Source organism: Perognathus longimembris, chromosome 2, assembly GCF_023159225.1.
Source record: "Perognathus longimembris pacificus isolate PPM17 chromosome 2, ASM2315922v1, whole genome shotgun sequence".
NCBI classification, from domain to species: Eukaryota; Metazoa; Chordata; class Mammalia; order Rodentia; family Heteromyidae; genus Perognathus; species Perognathus longimembris.
This window is the reverse complement of record NC_063162.1, coordinates 93,143,661-93,158,265: the sequence shown is the minus strand read 5'-3', so window position 1 is coordinate 93,158,265 and position 14,605 is coordinate 93,143,661.

Genomic DNA, 14,605 nt, shown 5'->3' with positions numbered 1-14,605 from the left:
CAGACATTGATTTTGAAGACCGCATGAAAGGGGATCACTTCTCCAAGTGGAGAGGGTATTATTTCTTCTATGATAGTCTTAAAAGAGGCTGGACATAATTCCATCAGGGTCTTTCTGCAAGCAAAGATGCTATTTGTAGATATATATGCTTAGCTTTGGACTACAAACATAGGAGGCAAAAAGAGGAATGAAAAGAACACATGGTGAAAGAGATTGAAGTGGGAAAGGTAATTGAGATCCTAAGGACCAACAAGAGAGCAAGAAATCAGCTGAGCTCCGGCTGTCTTTCATACTAATTCAGCCTAGAAAGCAGTTAGCAAAGTGCTGGCCATAACCTAGCTTGTAGCAACAGGAAGCTAAGCTAAGACTGGTTGGCGGCGGGGGGGGGGGGGGGGGCACGGATTGTGGGTCTTGGAAAATGCATTTCCAGAAGCAGAGAACTAAGCAGTGGGGAGAACATACCTTAGTGCCAGAGGACAAGCATAGTACCCTGGAAAGACTTAAGAGCAGCAGACCAACTAGGAACCAGGGTGAGGTAAGTAGGAGAGGTGCTTCTTTTCTCCTTTTATTCTCTCCCTTTTCCTATTCTAAGACAGCAAGAGAAATTTTGAGCCTTTGATTAAATTGTGTGCATGAAAATTATAGTAACCACAATTGTCTAGAAATAGGTAGAATCATCCAAAGCTGATACTTGGGGGCAGAACGCACTTCTATCTAATCAACAACGTCAAACACAGAACTAGAAAAAAGAAAATGTCCTCTACTCTTCAGAGTTGAGATCTCTGAGCAAGCCTATTCAATTGGTAGGCACTGACTCAATTATTCAGTTTATTCCTGCAAAATGTAAATGACAGTGGCTCACCAAATGACTCATCAGTCTGTTACTGACTTTAACACTATCTATGTGTTATGTTTAATATTCTTCATGTAGACTGAAGGACACTAAGGACAGATGCTCTTAACTTGGCTCCTTTAGAATTTTTCTCTATGCCTTCTTGTCAAGGCCTAATGGTACAGTGCATGCTGATTTAGCTGATAAACACAAGGGGAAATACACCAGGCTCTTACACTAACATTCTTTTCTAAAAACACAGTTCCACTCCAAGGAAGGTTTTTACAGGTTGTGCTCATGTTGAGTCCACAATTAAGTCAGATTGGGCCCACATGAAGAGTGACCAACTCCCACAAACCACATGAAGAATTGTGTCACACTCACACAAACTCCTAACTGCACGAAGGACTCATTCCCCTTGATTACCCCAACTTAATGCTTTGAAGATTTGGAAATTCAGACAAGTACCATTTTTTTTGCTTTAAACCAAAAGAATTAAACCAAAAGAATACAGAGTTGCTGGAGAAAGAAATAGTATCACAGCCATTTTCATGAAAGAAATAATATTCAGAAAATAGCTTTTGTTGTTTGTTTTTAAGGTAGTCTCACTACAGCCAGGTTGACAGGAACTAACATTTTAAAAACAATCAAATGATGGAGAGATTTTGGAGTTAGAAAGCCTAGGTTACAATCTATTTTTAAGTGCATGCACCCAAATCTATGCTTATGAAAGGACTGCAGGATCCCCACCAAAAGGACCCCCACATAAAAGACCACGTACCTTGTGACACTGCCTCATCTCTCACCAGCTCATCCCTCCTCCTCCTCCTCCTCCTCCTCCTCTTCCTCCTCCTCCTCCTCCTCCTCCTCCTCCTCCTCCTCCTCCTCCTCCTCCTCCTCCTCCTCCTCCTCCTCCTCCTCCTCTTAATTGGGCTGTTCTCAGTCTCCCATCATTGAAGATTTTATCTTTAAGCAGTTGCTGTTCCACAGAGGATGGACCTTACAAGTACTTGTCAAGATTAGCTTTCAAACTTAGTGGATTCTAGGTAAGCCCTCCTTGTTGCTTAAATTAGACTGAAAGTGGTATTACTGGGAAAGATTGAACTGGATATCATCTCAGCCAACATGAGATCAGATCAACTGAGTCATCTCATCCCAGCAAGAATGAGATACCTACTAGGACAAAGCTTATCCTGTCAATGAGGAACCATAAAGAAACAGCTGAAAAATAAACAACCAATGTGAGATAGGCAGGTATTTTGTCAGATTCCAAATGGAGTCAACTTAGTCTCACCTTTTCAAATGTAACTAAAGCAGAGAAGAGAAAACGGTTCCTAAGCATGACTACTTGATGCTCATGCCTGTCTACCTTCCAATTAGACATTTTCTTATCACTCTAGGACAGTCAATCGCAAGCAGGCAATACAGGATAGGTGAGTAGGAGAAGAACTGATCACAATTACAAGGAAAGACCACAGTGCTCCTAGCTACATTGCACAAAGACATACTGCAGGGCTAGATCTCCAGCAGGAGGTAAACGTGAACGCTGGCACAGGAACACACACCGGGAGGACAAGCTTGAAGCAGGTCTCATTTATTGTTGCGCAGATCAGGAATTATATAGCCCCCAGCAACCCCCACCTCCTGAGTCCTACCCAGCCAATCACCTAGTGGGGAGTTGATGTAAGGCACTAGTGGTGAGCACCTATTGGTCCCCCAGGGGAGTGTGGGGAGCGTGGGAAGATCGTGGCTGGCAAGCCGGGCAGACATGCCTGTGGGCTACGTCTCCAAGAGCAGGAAGTGTGCTTCTACTGCTACTCCAACTTGCTCAACCAGACCTGACCAACTCTACCCACAAATTCCTCCTTTTCTTTTAAAAGGACCATCATTATGGTGACCCGTTGTTGGAGGCATTTCTGCCGTGAATGCAGGCACTTAATAATTCCCAGAAGAATAGCCCTAATAGCACAAGGCCTCCCCAGATAACCACAGAGGATGGCGAAAACCATTGCTGTAGCTTTTTAAGCACATCTTCTAAAAAGAAGGCAACAGGAATAAGCTGTATAGTGGTCTGATTTAGGTGAGTAATAACATGCAGCAAGCACTGGGTAAAGTTTAAGTACTTAAGGGACCAAGGGCCTTGGATGTATTCACTAAGTTCAGTGACATTGGGCACGGGAGTGGAAAGCTGACAGACAGAAGTAGTCATAGCATTGCACAGTCCTCCTTGTTGCAGCAGAAAAAATGTAATCTATTCTTGGAGCAAGTCTATTTGTTGTTGGAGCAGAAGAAGACCTCCTTTAAGATCATTGCAACCTGCAGATGCTGCAGCTCTATGGACGACAGCTGAGGGATGAGCTGGTTTATCTGATGCATGGTGGACACGCTCTGGGACAACGATATAGCGATTGTGGTAGCGGAAGCCACTGAAGCAATGATTGCCAACACGATCGCGATTATCAATCCTATTGCTCTCCTAGGGCACGGATGAATCATTTGAACCTGGGAAAACTGAGAGTCGTTAGTAGCCAAAACAATAAATGGGGGAACACGTAAAAAAAAATAAAATAAAATAAAAAATAAATAAAAAGAAAAAAAACAACAGAAAAAATGAACAACCAAAAAAAAAAAACAACTTGATAAAACAAACAGGTAAAAATGGAAAACAAAAAAAACCAACGACATTTCAGAAGTGGAAAAAAAAAATTTTAAGTTTAAAAAATGTTTGAAAAGAAAAAAAAAATGGAGTCCTTGTTTGGGTGGTCTTTCCCCAGTCTCTGGTTTCCTTGCGATGGTCTGCAGTCTATTTTCCTGATTGGCTGGTTTGACTTGCTTTCAGGTTGCAGGGGGTGGATCTGTTCTGACCCTTCTTCCCTGTTGGTGCAATCCTGGGTGTCTGTGGTTCACACAGCTTGCAGGTAGGCCTTGGGCGTCCTCTGTAGATTGGGACGTGAGCAGTCTTGGGAACCATGGCTCCTCTGTCTGCTGTGGGCCGTTGCCTTTAATGCCTGGCTTTGAATAGGCTGTGGACTCAGCAGGGCGGGGCGCCTCTGGCCTGGTTTACCTGGCTGAGAGTTGCTTGTCTGGGGGAAGTTCCTCCTTCCTGGGTGGGGCGGCCACCTGGCTGAGCTGGCTATGGAATTCAGCTCCATTTCGAGCTGAGAATTGGGCTTCCTCTGTGACGGGACCGTTTATCAGTCTCAGAAACTGTTTGCTCCCATGTCTGGTGTTTCTGTGCCGCTTTCACTTTAAATTTAGAAATTCTGGCGGGCAGGGTGGGGCACCTCTGTCTAAGCTGCAGCCCAGGACGAGCCTCCCACCTGGGCAGGGGGCGTTCTCCTGGGCGGAGCTGGCTCTCACTGGTCGGTCCCTCTTGCCCTTTTCAAAGATGGCTCCTTTGGCCTCACTTTCCCCAGGCCCGCTTTAGTTCCAGTCTGGTCTGACCCTATGCCAGTGGCAAAGATGGCACTTTACTCTGGCGGTGGGGGAAGGGCTGCCTTCCAGACACTGCTCTGTGGGCGCGAGTGAGTATATCTTTTCTGGGATACTCATGCTTTCTCTGCGATTTCAGGTCGTCTGTGCTCAGCTGCCATCTGGAGGATGTCTCCTTGGTCTACACTGTGTGCTTTAGCCACGCAGAGTGCGGGTCGCTGTGCCGGCGCCAGCACTGGCGCGGCGGTGGGACGCCGCCCAGAACTCAAATATGTGTTTTCAGACAATCAAAGTCAATTTTTCCTTCCTGGCCAGAATCCCTGTAGAACTTAACTTTGGCTGTCTTTCTAGGAGTAAAGGTTAGGGAGCTCAGCTAGGGCTCTGCAGCTCCTCCGCTGTCTTCCAGGGAAGTCCTACTGCCATAATTTTTATCATTTCTTTCTGTATACTTGTTTGGGGGCTTAGATTGACATGTTCCTGTTTTCTACGTAATTAAAGTATAATCATTAAGATCTTTCCATTTTGATTATGTAAACCCACATAGCTATAAACTTTCCTACTAGAATTACCTTTGCTGTGTCCCAAATATTCTCGTAGATTACTTTTTCATTTTCATTAGATTGCAGAGTTTCTTTTTCTTTTATCCTTCAATAATCTACTCAACATTCAGAAAGGTGTTCAGTGCCCATAAGTATGATTATTTTCTGTGGTTTCTTTTGGTGGGCTTGAATTTCATTGTGGTATGACAAGATACAATTAGTGCTTCAATTTTCTTATATTTGCTTTATTTTCCATAGGACCTGGATTACTAATATGGTCTGTTTTGGAGAATGATACTTGGCGCTGTTGGTAAGCATGTATATTGTGCAGTTGCTGGAGGAAATGTTCTGTAGATATCTGTGAGGGTCACTTGCTCTATGATGTCATTGTTTGAGGAATTATGTTGAGTTTGTTCACAAATGACCTATCCTTTAATGAGAATAGAGTAGTGAAGCCTCCAAGTATCATCATATTGAAGTCTGTGATTTTTTAAAATTCCAGTTGTGTTTCTCTAAGTTGAGTGCACTGACATTTGGTCCATAAATTCAAGATATATTACGTCATCTGGATGGAGATTTCCCTTTCTTAAAATGAACTGCTCTTCTTTGTCTCTTCTTATTAGTTTTCATTTAAAGCTATTTTGTCAGATATGAGTGTCTCTATGCCTTTCTGCTTTCGGGATCTGTTTATTTTACATATTTTTCCTCAACATTACACTCTAAATCAGTGTTTGCCAGATACTTTCTTGTACAAAACAGATAGTTGGGTCTTGCCTTATGGTGCAACTCACCATTCTATGTTCACTGGGGAATTGAGTCCACTGATCTTAAGTTTTAAAACTGAGATATAGGTATCAATTCCTGTTGTTTCTTGTCCCTTAACAAATTCTGGTTTTGTCTTACTTTCTGTTCTCTACTTATCTGGCAGTAGAAACTTGCACCACTGTTTTGTGATCATGATTATTTTCTGTGTTCAGTATATCTTTTCTGCCTATTTTGTGCTGTTTTAGTGGTAATAAGCTGCTTTTGCTTTTGTTTATCATGGTATGTATTTATTTGTCTTCAGTTTTGAATGAAATCTTAGCTGGGTATTGTATTCTGGGTTGGTAGTTGGATACTTGAGTGTTTGAAATACATCTCTCCAATACCCCCGTGTTTTTATAGTTTCTGTTGAGAAATCTGCAGTTTTCTTGGTACAATTTCCTATGAAAGTGATCTGTTATTTCTCTTACAGCTTTTACAATTCTTTGTTCTCTGTGTTTGAGGTTATAATACATTCTAGAGAGATTATATTCTGGTTTTGTCAGTTAGGTGTTTTCAAAGACTCCTGTTTCTGATGGCTTTCTCTTTTTCAAGATTCCAAAAGTTTTCACTGATTTCTTTGCATCTTCTGTTGTCTGTTGTGGCTGAATTGATGTATCTCTTTAGATTTCTGTCTCCCTTTGGTTTCCATCCATGGTACTAAAATGTTTAAAGGCCATATGTATGGACTCTGAAATGATAGTTCTGTGGAATTTGTGCTCAGTTTCAGTGGCCAACTAGGGGTGAAACTGATGGATAAAATAAATTTACTTTCCATGGAGTAAAGATAAGTTTAGAGAGCATTTTCTGATAGTTCACAATAGAATGAGGTGTGTGTGGGGGGAGTGTTCTTCTGGGTCTCAGTAATGTCCCTCATTTTATTCAAATTGTCAGGCTCCACAGTGGCACTTTTCACACTATTATCAGATTCAAAATGAAAATCCATCAGCCTTTTTGCTAGTTTAACACCAATATTATCATGAAAAAGTCTTGTATGCAGAAGGACAGGTCTGTTTCTGGTGAGAGTCAGTGTTAAAGTCTCCTACTATTATTGTGTTGAATTATCAGTTGTTGTTTTTTAAGTCTAAGAGTGTTAGTTTAATGTGTTTGGATCCACCACTATTTGGTATATATATTGACCACTGTAATTTCTATTTCATCCATCAATACCTTTATGAATATGAAGTGATATTCTTTGTCTCTTCTTACTGATTTTAACTTGAAGTCTATTATCAGTTATCAGTATGGCTACTTCGGTCTTCTTGCAGGATACATTTAACTGGAAGATTTTTTTCATCCTTTTACTCAGACTTTTTGTTTATCTTAGACAATGAGGTTTGTTTCTTAGGATAATAAAGGACTGGATCTTTATTTTTAATTCAGACTACTGCTATAAATCTTTGGGGAAATTGAGCCCTTTATGTCAGATATTACTAAGAAGAAATATGCCTTAACTGTCTCCATTCTGCCATCTTTTCTGAATCATCTCTGATCAGATTTGATACTTTTTTATGTGTGGCCACAGCATCTGTTAGGTTCAGGGGTTCCTGGGCATACTGGATGTTCTAGTTTTCTGAAAACTCACACAGTTGTCTCTTGTTCCTTGGGGTATGTAAGTTAAAATTTGGTCTTTCTATGGATTTGCATGAGACTGTTGGTTATATAAATATTTGAAAATGTAGAAAGTTAGAGAAGTCATTACTTGCTAATCTGAACTGTTTCGGGAAACGATTTGTAATTTGATTGGCCATGGTCATTCACATATTGCAACAAGATGGTTGAATATAATTGCAAATTATGCAAGTCTTTGAGCTCTTCATTAAATCTGAGTGTTGGAGTTTTGTTTACCTCTTTGCTAGCATTTTCCAACAATATTATTTTGTCACCTGGATATTGAGGTCTTGTATTCAGGTGTAAATTATAATTGATATTTTCCTCCACATGAATGCCAAAGAATGTATACTTTCAGTCTGACACTGAAAAGCACTACCCATCCCCTGTTGCAGTAGGCGAAAAGGTAATTAGATTGGGTAGAGTTGCATTTTGTGACTATATTGCTGTTTCTATGTGGAGCCTCCTTTCTGAACAGGGAAAATTAATTTATGTTTAATAATTTCCATTTTGTCTTTCATCTTCCTGAAGGCAACAATAATTCTCTCTCTCTCAGTAACCAAAGAAGCCCATAAAATTCCAACCAAGAATAAGGAAAGAGAATTTAAATAGCATGACATGAAAACAACTAGATTCTTTAACTTCACTTACAAAATAATAATAATAATAATAATAAAGTTAACATTTTGTGGATTTTCCTTTTTGGAAATGATGATTGTAGTTCTCCAGGGATGTTTTACACTTCCTTCATTTCAATTTATTATACATAAAACTTTCTTTCTGAGTGTGTGTGTGTGTGTGTGTGTGTGTGTGTGTGTGTGTATGCTTAAACTCAGGGCCTACATGCTATCTTTGAGCCTTTTTATCCAAGGCTAGCACTCTATCACTTGATCCACAGCTCTGTTCTGGCTTTTTAGTGGTTATTTGGAATCTGTAGCCAGTTGTTGTTTTATTCTTTGTGTTTTGGAGGTAGTGGGATATGAACTCCTGGCCTTTCGCTGGATAGGCAGGAACTCTACCAGTTGAGCCATGCCTCCAGCTTTAGTGGTTATTTGGAAATAAGAATCTTTCCTGCCTAGGCCTTGCCTTTGTACCATGCTTCTCAGATCTCAGCCTCCTGAGTAGCCAGGATTATAGGCATGAGACACTGGAGTCCACTGAGATTTCCTTTTTTGATCCTTTTTCTTAATTAACTGCACTTAACATAAAGCTTCACAAAGTAAAGGGGAATGAGAGCTAGTAAAATGATCTCAGCTTATCAGGCTATCAATATATAGCCCCATGATAACTCAGTACAAAGACACAAGAGATATTCAAATATTTACAGAGCTTATGAAAAAGATGCCTCTCTTTTATAATTCAAAAAATACACTAAAATTAAATTGTATCTTCAACCAGTTCTATGGCAGTAAATTAACGATTTATAATCATCTTTTAATAAAAGCCACTTTAAGGAATGATATACAAGTGACAAGAGTCATCAAAAGATTTTCCTGCTAGTATGTAAACCCATGAGGGGAGAAGCCTGAAATCTATTTATCTGTCTCCTTAGTCCCTGTAATTCAAATCAGAACTGGATTTAGATCTTAACACTACCTTTCACTAAGGTTCATAATGAAAGTCTCCCTCTGAACCTCACTTTTCTCCTCTAAAATGAATACAGTCCTTCTTTCAAAGAGAGTTATGATTTGGGCTCATAAATCTGCATTCCATCCAAGCAGATGAATCATTCCCCCCTAGCTTGTCTACATGGACAACATTATGAGAAATACCATATTCAACCCAAATGTTTTGATGTCCAAATGAGGGAACTGGGAACAGATAGGATGTGTTTAACTTGAGGGGTTTTCGGTTACTTTAAGGAAGGGAAATGGGTAGAAAAGAGGTAGAATACCAGTTATGTCTTTAGAAAAGGTTATTTTTCTTTCTATGGATATTATGGCCATCTCTTCATAGGAAAGATGAGACAACAGAAATAGCATTCGATCCTTCATGCACCCAAGTATTTTCTACTGAAAAATAATGTCTAGTGGCCAGTCATATCTTGAATTTATGCTTTTGGTCGGTTAGTCTTATCTTCAATGCTTGCTGCTGATATGGGATGCAACTCGACCACTTCCCATGGGCTGTGGTTTCATATGGCATAAATCCAACAAGTTTTGCTTTAAAGAGAAGCAAATTAAAACTGCTTGTTTGAATGATGGCTATTACCTTACCACATAAGCCAGATCCAAACTAGGCATTATATAAAGGCAAAAAAAAAAAAAATGAGGAAGGAGAGCAAAATGATAAAGTCAAATGTCTGGAATTGAACTATTCAAATATTTCATCCACATCACTTGCATTGGAGGCCATAGTGTGAACTCTATCTTCTTGTTTACACTCCAAATAGCAACTAAGCATCTGCTACAGTTGCTATGTACCAACATGTATAGCTTTACCTAATGAAACAAATGCTACATCAGATGATTCTGTCCCTGTACCAGAATCATACATTACAATTTTGTGACCTTATGGTTACAAAAGTGACACTAAATTGTTTTTATACAAAATCCAGTTTCTAATAATCAAAAATATCTTGAAGCTGCCAATTTTACTAGTTAGCTTAAAATAATAAAATTTGCTATATTTCTCAAATCATTTCTCTAAAACAACTTGCCTTTTATGCTGAGACATGAATTATAGCCTAAAGCAATACCCACAGATAACACAAACAGCTTTGTATAGTTGGAAAAATACCTTCATCCCTCATCCCAAGACTTAACTGTGGTCATCTTTCTAAAATGCCTTTTCCAAGTTTCTCTCTGAATGACTGCACATACTTTGGATTTCTCTAATGATTGTATCAGTGAAGAATTGTTTCAGTATAGCCAGAAATCACTTGAAAACAAGCATAAAATACAGGCTAGACCCCAAAAAAATACCATTTGGGAAAAACAAGAGTAAATAACCAGGACTGTTTCTTCTGTGGCCAGTACACATGCTTGGGACTGCTCTCAAGTGGAGCTGCCGAAATGTTTGGAGGAGCCAATGTCCTTTGAATAACATCATGTGACAAATGGGATGGCCAGCACATTCTCAGCACTTATTTGGTTGAGAAATTAGCTCATTGCTCTTAATCAAGTATCAACACATCCACAGGGGTCCATTGCTGGATTTCAGGGAAATCTTCAGTAGTCTGCAAATAATTGTCATGCATATATGACTTTGGGCCTTATCAGAAAACAGAACTTACTATTTTCATCAAATTACCCAAAAGTTTATAACCAGCAACAACAAAAAATGTTGGGATGGAGTACAAAAATGTGTCCGCAAACCTCCCACTCACTTGCAGGATAATGCTGAATAAATTACTTCTTGGCCTGTCTCTTTCTCCACAGACTAGCAATAAAAATAACTAAAGGTCATAAATGCTGTCATGAAAATAAGACTAAATGCAATGCCTGTCACAGAGTAATAACTTAAGAAATGCTGATTTTATTGATACCTAATTAGAAAGAAATATTGTGGCAATCTCTCAAGTAACCTGTTCATTGAAAAATGACCTTCAATCTCCTATACTCCCTCTTGTACACCAGAAGACAGTCCCATCTTACTAACTCTCTCATCCATCTCTCTTCTTCCATTTTCCTTCACATCATTTACCATAAAATATAGTTTTGATCTTGTTACACTTTTATGTAACTGTATCTCCCTTATTCTATCATCTTTTTTGATATGTGGTCTGTACTACCATTATACCACTTCTTATCTCTTAAGTGGGCAAATATAGTTTCTTTATGTGAGTGAAAACAAGCTCATAGTGGTGAGAAACTAAATTTCCTTCAAGAGCTGATTCCCATTGGAAACTGCTGTGTATACAAGGAAGGTGTCAAGCAATGCTAATGAGGCTTTGCTGGGCACTGTCATATAGATAGAGACAGAAATCCCAAGTGTGTTTTATTCATGGGAGAAAAACAAGCTCTTTCCTAAGGAGAGAGCTTCACCAGTCATTCCCTAGAGCATGTACAGCAAAGAATGACACATATCCAGAAAGAATAACTTCTAATACCTGCAAATGACTTCAAACAGCATTTCCTACTCCTCAGCCTCTGTGGTCTTTTATTGGATATTGCCAGCTACCACTTCACCTCCATCTCCTGTACACCTTCCCAGTATCTACAACTGAAAAATGACAAATGCTATGAGTTCTGTCTTCTTAATACTGGTGCCAATAATAGCCAAATGATGGAATAAACAAAGGTGCCCAACAATAAATCAATCACTGGATGAAGCTGCATGTATATGCATGTATATATATATACATATATACATGCATACACACATACACATACATACCACAGAATATTACACAGACATAAGAAAGATGAAATCATGCTATTTCCAAGAATATATAAGCAAGTAGAGGAAATGATATAGAGTGAGACAAACCCAAGCTCAAAAAATCAAGCTATCATATGTTTTCACTCACATTTGCCAACTAGACCTAAAAGACATTCATACTCATAAACATGTACATAAGTATAATTAGTTCCATATACAATCACTTAGTTAAATAAAATATGCATCAAACTAAGTGATTGCTCAGGAGAAGGAGACAGAGAACAGAACAAGGAAGAAGGTGAATAATTGTGTAACGTAAGTACAAAAGAGCAAACCGAGAAACTGAGCAAAAGCTGAGGGTCAATTAGGAGGTGGAGGGAAGAGAATAGACTCTGGGAAGGTACAGACTAGCAGCTGTGCTGGGAGAATAATAAAGATAAAGTACTATCAAATTAGACGTTCTTCAGCTAGGGAAAGAGAACACTGGAACCTGTTGAGGATGTTATTTCTTAGAACAATGGAAGGGTATATAGGTAGGGGTGAAACAGATTGGAAAATAGCATTAATATATAGAAAGGTGTAACAATGAATTCCTCACATATAACTTATATAAGCCAATATGAATAAATCATATAATAATCATTTAAAAACTGGTTCTCCTAGCCCATCCTCTTGAATTTCCAAATTGAATCAGTGCTAGCATCCAAGTTCCTACTATGAAAAAATCTGAATATCGAGTGAGTTGTGAACTGAAATTAGGGCATGGAGTAGCCTCCTTCAAACCACTAGCCCCCCAGGGATCAGCTATCCTAAAGCACTTCATCCTCTTTCCTCAGTTTAATTCCAAAATTACTTCAGAGTACACATTTTCAAGTTCACAAATGAGCAGTCTCCTTTCCTGGTGTCTTGGTTTGATGACCCAAGTCGCAAAAAAAAAATTTAACTTATAAACATTTCCATTATAATGAGAAGAAAAATCTCTAATGAGGTCAGGATTTTAATAGTACTGTGTCTAATATAGATATATTTAAGGATGCTATCCAAATGTGTAAGCAAGTTAGAACATCTAGCAAGTTTGAACATCATTTATCTCAATTTGTGTCATATGTATATCTTATCTATACCCACACACACAGACTGTGACCTGGCTAGGAAAATTGATTACAGAGGTGATGTGAACACAATCTCTGTTCTGGAAAAGTCCATTCGTAGAGGAAAAAAGTATTTAAACACACAATACTGTAATACTATCACTTGTGGCATTTCTTTCTTGGGAAGCCCTGCTCAGTTTTTACATGGATGACTTGTTTAATCACTACAGATGCATTAGCCTGCTGTAGAGATCCTAGGTACCTGGTATAAAGCTCCTATGTTGGAAAAAAGCTTCATAGCCAAGTCTACTTGCCTGACTGAAAACTCTGAACTAGCACTAGGACAGATTTCACATGGTGAAGAGGAAGCTAAGAGATCTTACTCCACAGCCAGTTGTGGATTTAGAGAGAAAAGGGAGAGATACAGTCTCTAGAGTCTAAGAGCTTAGAGGAATGAAAGGAGCAGGGGTCTTGCCCAAAGCAGCATGACATGGGGGCTGCTCCATTCAGAGCTGACACTGGCAACTCTGCCTGAGGACAAGGCCATGTGAGGATTCACCTGACCTCCCTTTGCAGCTGTCTGTGAGGCTCACCATGGGGAAGACCCTGTTGATCTGGGCTGTCATTACCATGGATGACAACAGCATGAGTCACTTCTTTCCCACACTACTTGTTTGAAGAGGCAATAAATGTGACCTACCCCATTCTATACGAGTCAGCAGCATGGAAACTGTGAAAAAACCAAAGGCACTTGTGCAAGAATCTTCTGTCAGATAGATCTGAGAGCTGCCTCATAAAACTTCCCTTAGGAAACAGTAATTATCACTGTTTTGAGCTTCCTTAACAGTGAACCTGGTTAACTATTTTATGATTAGGATCACCTTATGTTTTATTAGCTGTGATTTACATAAACATTTTCAATAAAATATACTTGAACTAGAAGGAGAAACTGAAATTGGAATAAAAATAAATTGGATTCTTGAATCAAGTAAGTGTTCTCAGCATTTAGTAACATCCAAAGTTCATGAAAGGGAGGATGGAACCCACATGCAGAACAATGGATTTCTACCACATCCATATAAATACCAATTCAAGATAAATCTGAGACATCAATATAAAATCTGAAACCAAGAAACTATGAGAAGAAAACATAAAAAAGCTCTTAACATCGGTCTGGCCAACAAGTCTGAGAATATGACTCAAAAGTCACAAGCAACAAAAGTGAAAATAGATCAATGGAATTGTGCCAAACAAAAAGGTTCTGCATAGCAATCACAACACTCAGAGTGAAAAAGTGAGAAAATCTATGTAAACTATCAGATAAGGTTTGGTTTCAATGTGTCTACTCCAAAATTCAGTTGTTGCCATCATGATAGTATCAAGAGGTAGCCTATTTAAGGGAGGCCCCAATCAGGCTAGCTTGTTACTCTTCTTCCCTATGAGAATTTTGCACTCGTCCTTTTGTCTTTCCACCTGAAGCAAGAAGGCCCTGACTATTTGTTGCAACTTCATTTAAGCTTGGATTCTAGCCTCTATAATTGTGAGGAAGAAATATATCTTCTTTATAAATAATCTACTATTTTGATGTAGTAGTGCAAATGGACGAAGACAGGGGTTAGTGTCCAAAATGTATACGGTATGTTTACAACAAAGCAAATAAATAACATAAAAGGACACATAGAAACATAGACATGGCCAACTCATATATTACAAGGGTTTTGAGTCTTACCTATCTATCAGAGATAGACAAAGCCAAGCCATGACAGGGTATCATGTTCCATTTATTAGAACATTACTTTCCAAAAGTTCATACAGTATGCTTTCATAATGGAACTACATTTTGATCCAGTAATCCCTGTTTACCTAAAATGAAACTCAGTACCTCAAAGAGTTATTTGTGCTCTCATTATCACGGTATCCATGGCATTGTTCATACCAGTCCAAATAGGGGCACAGTCTAAATAACCATCAGTTTA